At 48.1% G+C, this 10894-nt stretch overlaps 1 long non-coding RNA gene across 1 annotated transcript; it reads left to right on the forward strand.

The window, feature by feature from the left end:
* The first annotated feature begins 402 nt into the window (after positions 1 to 402).
* Positions 403 to 2196, forward strand: LOC138415791 (uncharacterized). Its single transcript, XR_011247412.1, has 2 exons — positions 403 to 1393; positions 1616 to 2196. It is a non-coding gene; the product is annotated as an uncharacterized lncRNA (long non-coding RNA).
* The last annotated feature ends 8698 nt before the right edge of the window (positions 2197 to 10894 follow it).

Below are 10894 nucleotides of genomic sequence, written 5' to 3' on the forward strand. Positions count from 1 at the left end.
TCAATAGCATATATGTATCAATTCCAATTTCCCAATTCATCCCCCACTTTTCCCTTGCTATACGTATGTTTGCTCTCTACCTCTGTCTCTATTTCTTCTTTATAAATAAGATCTATACCAGTTTTTTTCTTTCAGATTACACATATGTGCATTAATACACACTTTTTTTTTCTCTTTTTGACTTCAATCTGTGTGACAGCCCTAGGTGTGTCTGCTGCTGCTGCTGCTAAGTCACTTCAGTCGTGTCCGACTCTGTGTGACCCCATAGACGGCAACCCACCAGGCTCCCCTGTCCCTGGGATTCTCTAGGGACTGAGAACACTAGAGTGGCTTGCCATTTCGTTCTCCAATGCATGAAAATGAAAAGTGAAAGAGAAGTCACGCAGTCATGTCTGACTCTTCGCAGTCCCATGGACTGTAGCCCACCAGGCTCCTCCATCCATGGGATTTTCCAGGCAAGAGTACTGGATGACCCAACAGCATTCCTTTTAATGGCATAACACAGAAGTGGCACCCATCGCCTGCCAACATCTCATTGCCTCCTCTCTCATCCCATTCGCCAGAACTTAGCTGTACGGCCTCATCTAGCTTCAAGGAAGCCTGGGATGTGCGGTCTGTCTTTTGTGTCCATGTAAAAATCAGGGCTTGTGATGGTTCATTTTATGTGTCAACTTGACCAGGCTAAGGGGCACCCAGACAGCTGGCAACACATAATGTCTAGGGGTGTCTATGAGGGTGTTTCTACAAGAGGTGGGCCTTTGATTCGGTAGACTGAAGCTTCCCTCACCTGTGGGCTCTTCTCTCACCAACGTGGATGGCGTCATCCAGTGCGTGGAGGCCCACACAGAACAAAAAGTGAAGGAAGGGTAACTTCTTTCCTCTTCTTGAGCTGGGAGGTCCATCTTTTCCTGCCCTCAGATATCAGGGCTCCTTGTTTCAGACCAATTTACATTAGCAGCCTTGCTGGGTCACCAGCCAGACGGCAGACTGTGGGGCGTCCCGGGCTCCGTCACCCTGTGAAGCAGTTCCTCCAATAAATCTCATCTCATATCTCTCTATGTATCCGATCGGTTCCGTTTCTCCGGAGTAATACAGTAACCGTGACTAATACAGGAATTCTATTGTTGTAGAAAAACCCAAATAGACATTGGGAACCACTAGCAATTTCCACCACAGCTCTTTAGAGTTTTGTCACGAGTCTCAAGGGACTTGTAAATGGGAGAGTGTTTGGTGAACCCTAAAGGGGAAGAAAAACCCATGCTGGGCTAAGCCTGGCTGCAGACTTCTTGTAAAGAAACTCTTACGCCACAAATCCTGTGATTCTGACCAACTCATAAAAGTCAGGAAGATGGCGCAACCCCCACCTCAAGTTTCCCCAAGACGGGGGCTCGAGGTAGGGTTGGGGTTGTGTTTGGGGTTTGGGTTAAGGTGAGGGTGAGGGTTATCGTTGGGTTAGGTTTAGAGACTGGGTTAGGGTGAGGGTAGAGACCCGGTTCAGTTTAGGGGCTAGAGACAGAGTTAGCTTGGTTTCAGTGGGGAGTCGCAGCTGAGGCCTGCGTGCAGGCACAGTGACGACCAGCACTCAGGACATCTTTGGCTTCCTTTTCTTTCCTAGGACGGGCTCAGAACGCCCCTCACGTCCTCGCGTGTCCCACCAAACAAGTGAGGCTGCCGATGGCCCAGTTGACATCAAAGCGCCTTGGACCTGGGCACTGGGACTGTCTCGCGTTGCCGCATCTGCCCGTCTGCTCTTGACTTTTCTTATCTCCGAAAGGAGAGAGGCCTCCAGGATCGCCAGCGTTCCATCGAAGCAGGATCTCCCTGGAAGTCTGGGGCTCCAGAGTCCCCGCTGGAGACGGCGGGGGTGGGGGCAGTGGCCACGCCTCCCGCTGCGGTTCTGAATGCTGCCCCGTGACTCCGCCCCCAGTCACTGTCCGGCCAGCGCTCCGGTTCAGCCGAGGTCCGGGCGTGGCGGGCCCGCCCCGCGGCCCTGACCGTGGTATACCCAGGGAGACGTGGGTGCTGTTTACACAGGCCCGGAGCTGGGGCCTGCCTCGCCCTGGCCCCAGCCTCTTACTGCTCTGCGAACTGGAATTCCCCAAATTTTCTCCCAAATTAAAAGAACTAACAAACTGTATTGCAAAAACAAACAGAGTTTGTTTTTCTTTTAACAAATAAAAACTAATTTATGCTCCAGCTTTGTTGCCTTGAATCAACCCGACCGCACAATTTCGCTGCCAACAACTTCTCTGTATTAACTTGTCAAGTTCGTCAAGCTTAGCCCTTGCTGGAAAAAGTATAGGGTTTGAAAGCCACTAATTGGCCTAAAATGCTCCTCTATTTTATATAAACACACAGCATAGTATCAAAAATAGAGTTGCATTCATTAGCCTAAAAATCCAGCTTCCCACGTGGAAGCTTTTTTTTTTATGCCCCTCAGGATTTAGGTCTGCGTCTGGAGTTAAAGGGAAACTTGTTTTTTAAACATGTACTCTGTAATTTCACATTAAAAAAAAAAAAAGATGGCTTTGATTTCTATTTTTGCCTATTAATGTATTTTATAAGCAGTGAAGCTGAAAACGAAAATCTTTCCCTCAACTCTTTGGGGCTCATATTATCAGGAGAGTAAATCTGAAACTATGCAAAAAACAAAGTAATAACAAGACAACAACAATGATAATAAGAAAAGAGAAGTAGATGGGATCCTGTGGATTCTGCCACAGATGGGTGATTAAATCCCATCACCATCTGCAAACCCTGGTCTGCAATCCTCTGTTATTCTCCCACTCCACGCCTCACCAGCCTCCGCAGACAACGCTTCCTTCTTCTTCAGGAAGAGCAAGAGGAGCCAGTGTGTCCCCTTGGCCAGCTTCTCCTGAGCCCAGGGGGCCTGTGTGTCCTCCTCCGGGTGTCCTCCTCCGGGCCTCCTGCGTCCTTTGCATCTGCTGTTTCTCCCTCGTCATTGCAGGAGACCCCGTCTGCGCCCGTCTGTGTTCTCGGTCCCACAGCCTCGCACTCCCTCCTCAATTACCAGCCTTTACTTCGAATTCTTTTTTTATTTTACTTGTTTATTTTTGGCTGTGCTGGGCCTCTGTTGCTGCACACGGAATTTCTCCAGTTGTGGTGAGCAAGGGCGACCCTGGTCGTGGTGCTCGAGCTTCTCACTTCTCTTGTGGTGGCGCGAGGGCTCTGGGGCGCGCGGCTCTGGGGCGCATGGACTCTGGGGGCGCGGGCTCTGGGGGCGCGGGCTCCGGCCGTTGCAGCCCTCAGACTGTGTAGTTGCGGCTCATGGACTCTAGAGCACAGGCTCAGTAGTTATGACCCATGGGCTTAGCTCCCCACGGCATGTGGGATCTTCCCGGGCCAGGGATTGAACCCACGTCCCCTGCGTTGGCAGCTGGATTCTTTACCATTGAGCCACCAGAGAGATCCTGCTCCAAATTCTTCTGTTGATCGTTTCGATCAACAAATACATTTCCCCCATTCTAAAAGCAGTGATCTGTTCTGCCATTCCCGCAGCTGGTCCCGTCATAGCTGCCTCTGCATTAACTTCGAATTCTCAGGAGTCGTGTACGTCATCTTCTGCATTGCCTCAGTCCACGCTCAGTTTTCAAATCTTTGACGTCTAATGTTTATTCTCAAACAGATACCTAGTCTTTTCAAATTTAGTGATAAACTCTGCATCATCAAATTTAGCGATTCCTTCCAGTCCTCACGAGACTTGACTTCTGTAGTAGGTGATGCCATGCACACTGGCCATCTCAGTCGTCCACTAAGCTGGGACTCCAGATGTGGTCAGCCCACTGCCCCTTCCTCCATACCCTGCCGTGGCATCGACCCTCGGATCTAGAAGGACGCTAGTCTCCCCAAAAGGTTCTGTTCTGTTAGGTCTAATTATAGGATAGTGACTCCATTTTTTACCACATTCAGTGATAGAGTGAATTTCTCCTTAGTTTCCGGTACAATATAATTTTACTCAGCACCATATATTTTGGTGAACAGAAGTTCTTACTTTTTTTTTGTTTGCTTCTTTACTTATTTTTTAACTTTTTAATTTTATGTTGGAGTACAGTCGATTAACAATGTTGTGATAGTTTCAGATGTACAGCAAAGTGAGTCAGCCATACATATAAAGAAATGTATGCATTTTTCCTTTGTGGATGGTGCTATTCATGTCTTATTTATATAGCTAGATACTAGACCAAAAAGGATGGCATCAGTGCCTCCTTTGAGGGACCAAACTCGCATTTTAATTCACTCCTGGAAACTCCCATCGGATCCCTGTAAATGCAACTGAAAATCAAGGCTTCTGTGTTGCCTTTGATCCCTTCTTGGGGCCTGTGATCACACAGACTGATTGATTTTGTTTTCCAGGGGGCCTGGCAAATGTCCATTATTTTGATACCTGAGGCCAAGGCCTTGGTGGAAGCCCTTCCCACCTCTTGACCAGATTATTTTAATGCAACCTCAGAGTCTCCTAGACTCCAATGCTCTCATCTTTGGTTTATCCAACACCCTGCTGTCAAATCACTTTCTTGTAATACATCTCCGATGGCAGCATTGTCTTTCTGGGACCCTCCCAAGCCTCACAAGGCAAGGTCAGTCTCCCTTACTGGCCTGAGACACCCTCCCTCAGCCCTGTCACCTGCAGGCAACTCTGCGCAGGAGCTGGCCTGCTTAACTCCCTGTGTACTTGCTGCCGTCTGCTTTTATGTCCCTGGAGCCTATTTTACTGTGCTCGTCCTGCTTGGAAGGCCTTGAGCCTGGAGATGGCACTGGAACAGCTTGCTGCTCTGTTGAGTCTCAACTCAAACGCTATCCGCTCTAAGAATTACTTCTGCGCCCCTGTTTTCCTCCTCCTTTGGGGTTTACCCCTCTTGGAAGGATTTCTTTCTCAACTTACATCTCACTCAAGTTTTTATCTTCCAGCTCAGTTATTTGAGAGGCAAGTTTCTTTGGGAGGCAAGTGAGTTCTTTATTTCTAGAATAAAATAATGAAATGATAAGAATAAATTAATGGAATAAAGAGTGGAAAGAACTGCAGGGGGAAAGAAAAGGGGAACTAAGATGTGGGGAGGAGGAGAGATGAGATGACTGTGTTGGGGAGAAAGGGAAGAAGGACCACAGCAACGGAGGGATCAGCAGAGACACCAGGACCAGGAGCCTCTGAGACACCGTCAGCCTTGGGTTAACCTCTGATAACCGTCTCATAGCCCAACCTTCTCATATCCTCACTTTGACAGAATATAGCAGCACAGCCAGAACAGGCCAATAGAACCTGCGGGCATGCAGGGAACATAACTCAAGGTGGTCCTGGCAATGCAGACCAAGGGGGAGAGGCTAAAGAGGCAGCAGATTAGCAATAAGGGGAAAGAATGAAATCCCATTTCCGCCTCAAGTCATACACACATGCTAATTCCCCTTAGTTTAGGACTTTAAAAGCTAAAGGAGAAAACTTGCCTGTTTAAAGAAATGGGACAATGATTTTCCTATGAAAGAGGAGGATTCTGTCAACCAGATACAAATAGCACCATCCATAAAGGAAAAAAAAAATCATACATTTCATTACGTTAAAGGTAAGAGTGCCTGTTCACTGAAATATACTGTGTTGAGTGAAAAGACAAATGGAATGTATACCCGTAACATATATGAACAATGCGGAATTAATATGCAAACACACGCACATACAAACACACCCGTATTCATACATTCTATAAAAGATAATTAAAAAGTCGGACAGGTTGTATTCAGTAGTGAATAGAAAACAGATGGCTGGTAAACGTGGGAAGAGATGTTTAGCACCCCTAAAGCAGCATGGAGCCCTAAAGCCCTGCTTGGACGAAGCACTCCCACCCGCCTGGATTAGAAGGTCCTTCAGTCCCTTGCTGACTCACCCTCTTGCTCCACCCAGTTGTCTCCCTTTGGAGAACTTGCCTCATCAGGGATTCCTTTGCTCTGAAGTGTCCTTGGCTCTGGTTCTCGCTCCCAGCATCTCCATCTAGGGTACCAAGGACAGCAAATGGCATGACAGATGGCCATCCGACAGTCGTCAGGACAGAGTGTGACGGTGCTGCCTGGGTTTCGAGCTCAGCCCCCATCGCCAGCCTCACCCACTCACTTTCAGACAGTAATTCACCTCTCTAGGTCTGAGTCATCTCATTTGTAAAATATCAATAGTAAACGAACTTAGTTTTATGAGTGGTATGAGGACTGAGTTAATACCTATACACAGCTCACAGCGCAGGATCTGGCCCATTGTAAGCTTCCAGTGTTCTATGCATCTGCGAAGTCCCTTCAGTCCTGTCTGCCTCTTGTGACCCCATGGACTGTAGCCCACCAGGCTCCTCTGTCCCTGGAATTCTCCAGGCAAGAGTCCTGGAGTGGGTTGTCATGCCCTCCTCCAGGGGATCTTCCTGACCCAGGGATCGAACCTGAGTCTCTTACGTTTCCTGCATTGGCAGGTGGGTTCTTTACTACTAGCGCCACCTGGGAAGCCCAAGCTTTCAATAAATGTAAGCTATTAATCTTATTTTCCTTATTAGACATTGAAGAATGAGAACACTAGTAATAAGCCTAAAACAAAAACAAACAACAAAAACCTTGCCCTCATGGCTGAAGAGATTGTTCATTTTCTTCTTCAATCAAGATTTTTCTTTTCTTTGACATGCAAGATTTCTACCTCTTCTGGATCCATCTAATCTGAATTGGAATTTCACTTGCATGTGTTAGCAGCCTCTGGTTATCTGCAGAGAATTTCCCATTCAGTTTATTTCCTTATTGTATTTAACTGAGTTACCTTCTTGCACTGAATCTTCAGAAGGCCTGCCCTGGTTAATTATCAAGCCTGGAATGGCCTTTCTATTTGAATGGCCCTGCCTCTGTATTTTTTGCCCCTCACATCCCTACAGCCTGCACTTTCATTGGAATAGGTTTTATGTTAATAATCAGTTCAGTTCAGTTCAGTCACTCAGTCATGTCCAACTCCATGGACTGCAGGACACCAGGCTTCCCTGTCCATCACCAACTCCCAAAGCTTGCTCAAACTCATGTCCATCACGTTGGTAATGCCATCCAGCCACTTCATCCTCTGTCGCCCCTTCTCCTGCCTTCAATCTTTCCCAGCATCAGGGTCTTTTCAAATGAGTCAGCTCTTTGCATCAGGTGGCCAAAGGATTGGAATTTCAGCTTCAACATCTGTCCTTCCAATGAATATTCAGGACTGATTTCCTTTAGGATGGATTGGTTAGATCTTGCAGTCCAAGGGACTCTCAAGAATCTCCTCCAACACCATAGTCCAAAAACATCAATTTTTCATCAGTCAGCTTTGTTTATAGTCCAACTCTCATGTCCATACATGATTACTGGAAAAACCATAGCTTTGACTAGACGCACCTTTGGTGGCTAAGTAATGTCTCTGGTTTTTAATATGCTGTCTAGGTTGGTCATAGCTTTTCTCCCAAGAGCAAGCATCTTTTAATTTCATGGCTAAAGTCACCATCTGCAGTGATTTTGGAGCCCCCCAAAATAAAGTCTCTTACATATTAATACTATCCTGCCTTTTTCATGGAGGAATCGATATCCACTTGAGGTAGAGACACATAGATGTGATGACACTAGGTCTGTAGCACTATGAAGCCCCGCTTTCTCTCCCTGTAGCTCAAGGTGTTTGCTTTCATGTTTGCAGGTGGAGTAAAGCCCTGTAGGAACAGTGGGTGGGAAGCCCTTTTTCTGCCGTGGGTGGCGTGGGGCCTGGAGGGCAGCTAACGTCAGGCAAGGAGCAACACTGGGACTGTGCTTAGAATTTTCTCAGCAAGGGAGGTAAGAGCCTTCTAGACTAAGGGTAGCCACGATGACCCGCCCCTCTCGGTAGCCGTGGCCTCCCTCTGGTTGCCTGGGGGATGTGTTCAAGGCCCCCACAAGTCTGGCCCTGCTCCACCTAAGGAAACTTGACTGACCTCATGATATCCACTGGCGAGACGAAAGTAAGCCATGTAACATTTCAAGCTCGTCACAAAGGAAACCACTCTCACAAAAGTTTATAGGGATTAACGGGCCCTCCCCATTCTGACAGCTGTCACTGCGGTGTCTTAGTCCAGCAGCCCCTGTCCCCCAGAGATAAACATAGCAACCCTCCCCCTGCCGCCGGCTGGGCCTGTCTCCCTCAGCAAGCGCAGAGGACAGAGTAAACCCCCGTCAACCCCAGCTCCCTCTTCTGGGGATTTCACTTGGCGATGTCCTGGGAGACATAAAACCACACAGTAGAAGTCATGTTTGGTCTTTATTGAGTTCTTCTATCTCACGCCGTTGCTATACCTTTTATCCCTTACAACACACATCTGAATGTGATATTATGATCCCTTGCATGGGAGAGGGCTTCCGGTGAAGCGATCTTCAAATAGAACCGATGCAGTGTATTCAGACAGACACATTCAGCACGTGAACGGAGTGAACCGCTTTGGACACCTGGCTTACAGGGAAACGTTTCAAACATATATCCCGGGTCCAGCCCGTGCGTCTCACTTCTGCCTGGTTTCCTGAAAGGATCTGGCCTTTTTCAGTGTGTTCTGCAGAGCCCTCTGGGAATACCCCTCCCCACACAGAGCCTCCTGGGGGCAAGGGAGTGGGTAGGAGAAAGCCAGGGAGAAACCAGGGCTCCAGCAAGACAAAAGTGAGTCTGTAAAGACAGATCGAAACTGCACGCTGGGATCCTCTGTGTGCCAGGGGAAGGGATTTAGGCTCCACCACCCCGACCAGCGCTCTTGCCTGGAGAATGCTCTGGACAGAGGGGCCTGGCTCCTCTACGGAGGACTGTAGTCCAAGGGGTCTCAAAGAGTCACACGACTGAGCGACTGACACTTCAGTGCCTTGCTCACCATTAAGCAGAATGTTTTCTGAACGCAACATAAAGCTCATGTTTTACCATGATTTCCAGGTACGCAGTCGGATCAGTATCAGGACTCTCAGTCCTCTGCCACAGCACTTATCCTGTACCTTTGGATAAAACCTTGTTCAGCTAAGCCTTTGCTCTATCACTTTCCAAACCATTTACCATCCTAGCTTCCAGGCTGCTGTTGCTGTGCAGTCTCTCAGTGGCGTCTAGCTCTTTGTGACCCCAGGGACTGCAGCACACCAGACTTCCCTGTCTTTCACAGACCAGGTGTGTGATTTTAAAAATAATAATAGATAATGTAAGACAAATACTGTGAACATTACTAGGAGAGCCTAAACATACTACGAAAAAGCATATCTCAAAGAAATATTATGTGTTTTCAAGAAAGTACTATGTACTTATTTAATAGTAATTTCTGTTTAGGGCTTCCCTCAGAGCTCAGTTGGTAAAGAATCTGCCTGCAGTGCAGGAGACCCCAGTTTGATTACTGGGTCAGGAAGATCCCCTGGAGAAGGGACAGGCTACCCACTCCAGTATTCTTGGGCTTCCCTTGTGGCTCAGTTGGTAAAGAATCCACCTGCAATGCAGGAGACCTGGGTTCAATCTCTGGGATGGGAAGATCCCCTGGAGAAGGGAAAGGCTACCCACTCCAGTATTCTTGGGCTTCCCTTGTGGCTCAGTTGGTAAAGAATCCACCTGCAATGCAGGAGACCTGGGTTCAATCTCTGGGATGGGAAGATCCCCTGGAGAAGGGAAAGGCTACCCACTCCAGTATTCTGGCCTAGAGAATTCCATGGACTCAGTCCATGGGGTCACAAAGAGTCGGACATGGCTTTTACTCCACTTCAATCTCTTTTAAGGATTAGAATAGAATATTTTCAAGACTAGTCTCCAAACTTACCTTTCTCATTTTAAATCACCATCCGCTCTGTTCACCGACCTGGGGATTTGGGCTCATCTGCTATCCCAGGGCTTCTGTAACTTTGGGATGAATACAGATCATCCGGTCAACTTTCTCTAACACCAAATTCTGGCTCCTCCCTGCGCCCTGCCCTCCCTCAATCCCAGAGATTCTGACTGAGGAAATCTGGGGAGGGTGCTGAGTCTCCAGGTGGCCAAGGACCAGGCTTTGAGTAGCCCTGCGGGACCCCACCTCCTACAAACCATCACCCCTTCCAGTTCACTATGAGTGCCAGGGAGTCCACCCAAATCTATCTCTAAAACCTGTTCTCTTCTTTTTTATTTTTCTTTCCTTTTACACTTGGCCTGTTCATAGCTTCTATTATCTCTTCCTTCAAATCCATTCTTCAGACAGCTGTCAGAGTGGCTTTAAAAACCAACCCACCAACCAGCCAGCCAACCAGCCCACAGAAACATGGTGTATCTGTGGTTTTCCCATTTCAAAGTACTTAGAATATTAAGGGAGAAGGCGATGGCAGCCCACTCCAGCACTCTTGCCTGGAAAATCCCAGGGACGGAGGAGCCTGGTGGGCTGCAGTCCATGTGGTCGCTAAGAGTCGGACACGACTGAGCAACTTCACTTTCACTTTTCACTCTCATGCATTGGAGAAGGAAATTGCAACCCACTCCAGTGTTCTTGCCTGGAGAATCCCAGGGACAGAGGACCCTGGTGGGCTGCCGTCTATGGGGTCCCACAGAGTCGGACACGACTGAAGCGACTTAGCAGCAGCAGCAGCAGCATGTTAAGCTCTAAATGTCTCCCTTCTTTAATTAGGGCTTCCCAGGTGGCGCTGGTGGTAAAGAACCTTCCGGCCAAGGCAGGAGAGTTCGATGCCTGGGTGGGGAGGATCCCCTGGAGAAGGAAACGTCAGTCCACTCCAGTGCTCTTGCCTGGAGAATCCCATGGATGAAGGAGCCTGGCGGGCTACAGTCTATAGGCTTGCAGAGTCGGACATGACTGAAGCGACTTAGCACAGCACTTCTTAAATTGGTTTATTTTTCCTTCCACAGGAGAAGCCTTTCCTTAATGATGTTCTGTGAGTG

Source organism: Ovis canadensis, chromosome 12 (assembly GCF_042477335.2).
Source record: "Ovis canadensis isolate MfBH-ARS-UI-01 breed Bighorn chromosome 12, ARS-UI_OviCan_v2, whole genome shotgun sequence".
Classification (NCBI taxonomy): Eukaryota; Metazoa; Chordata; class Mammalia; order Artiodactyla; family Bovidae; genus Ovis; species Ovis canadensis.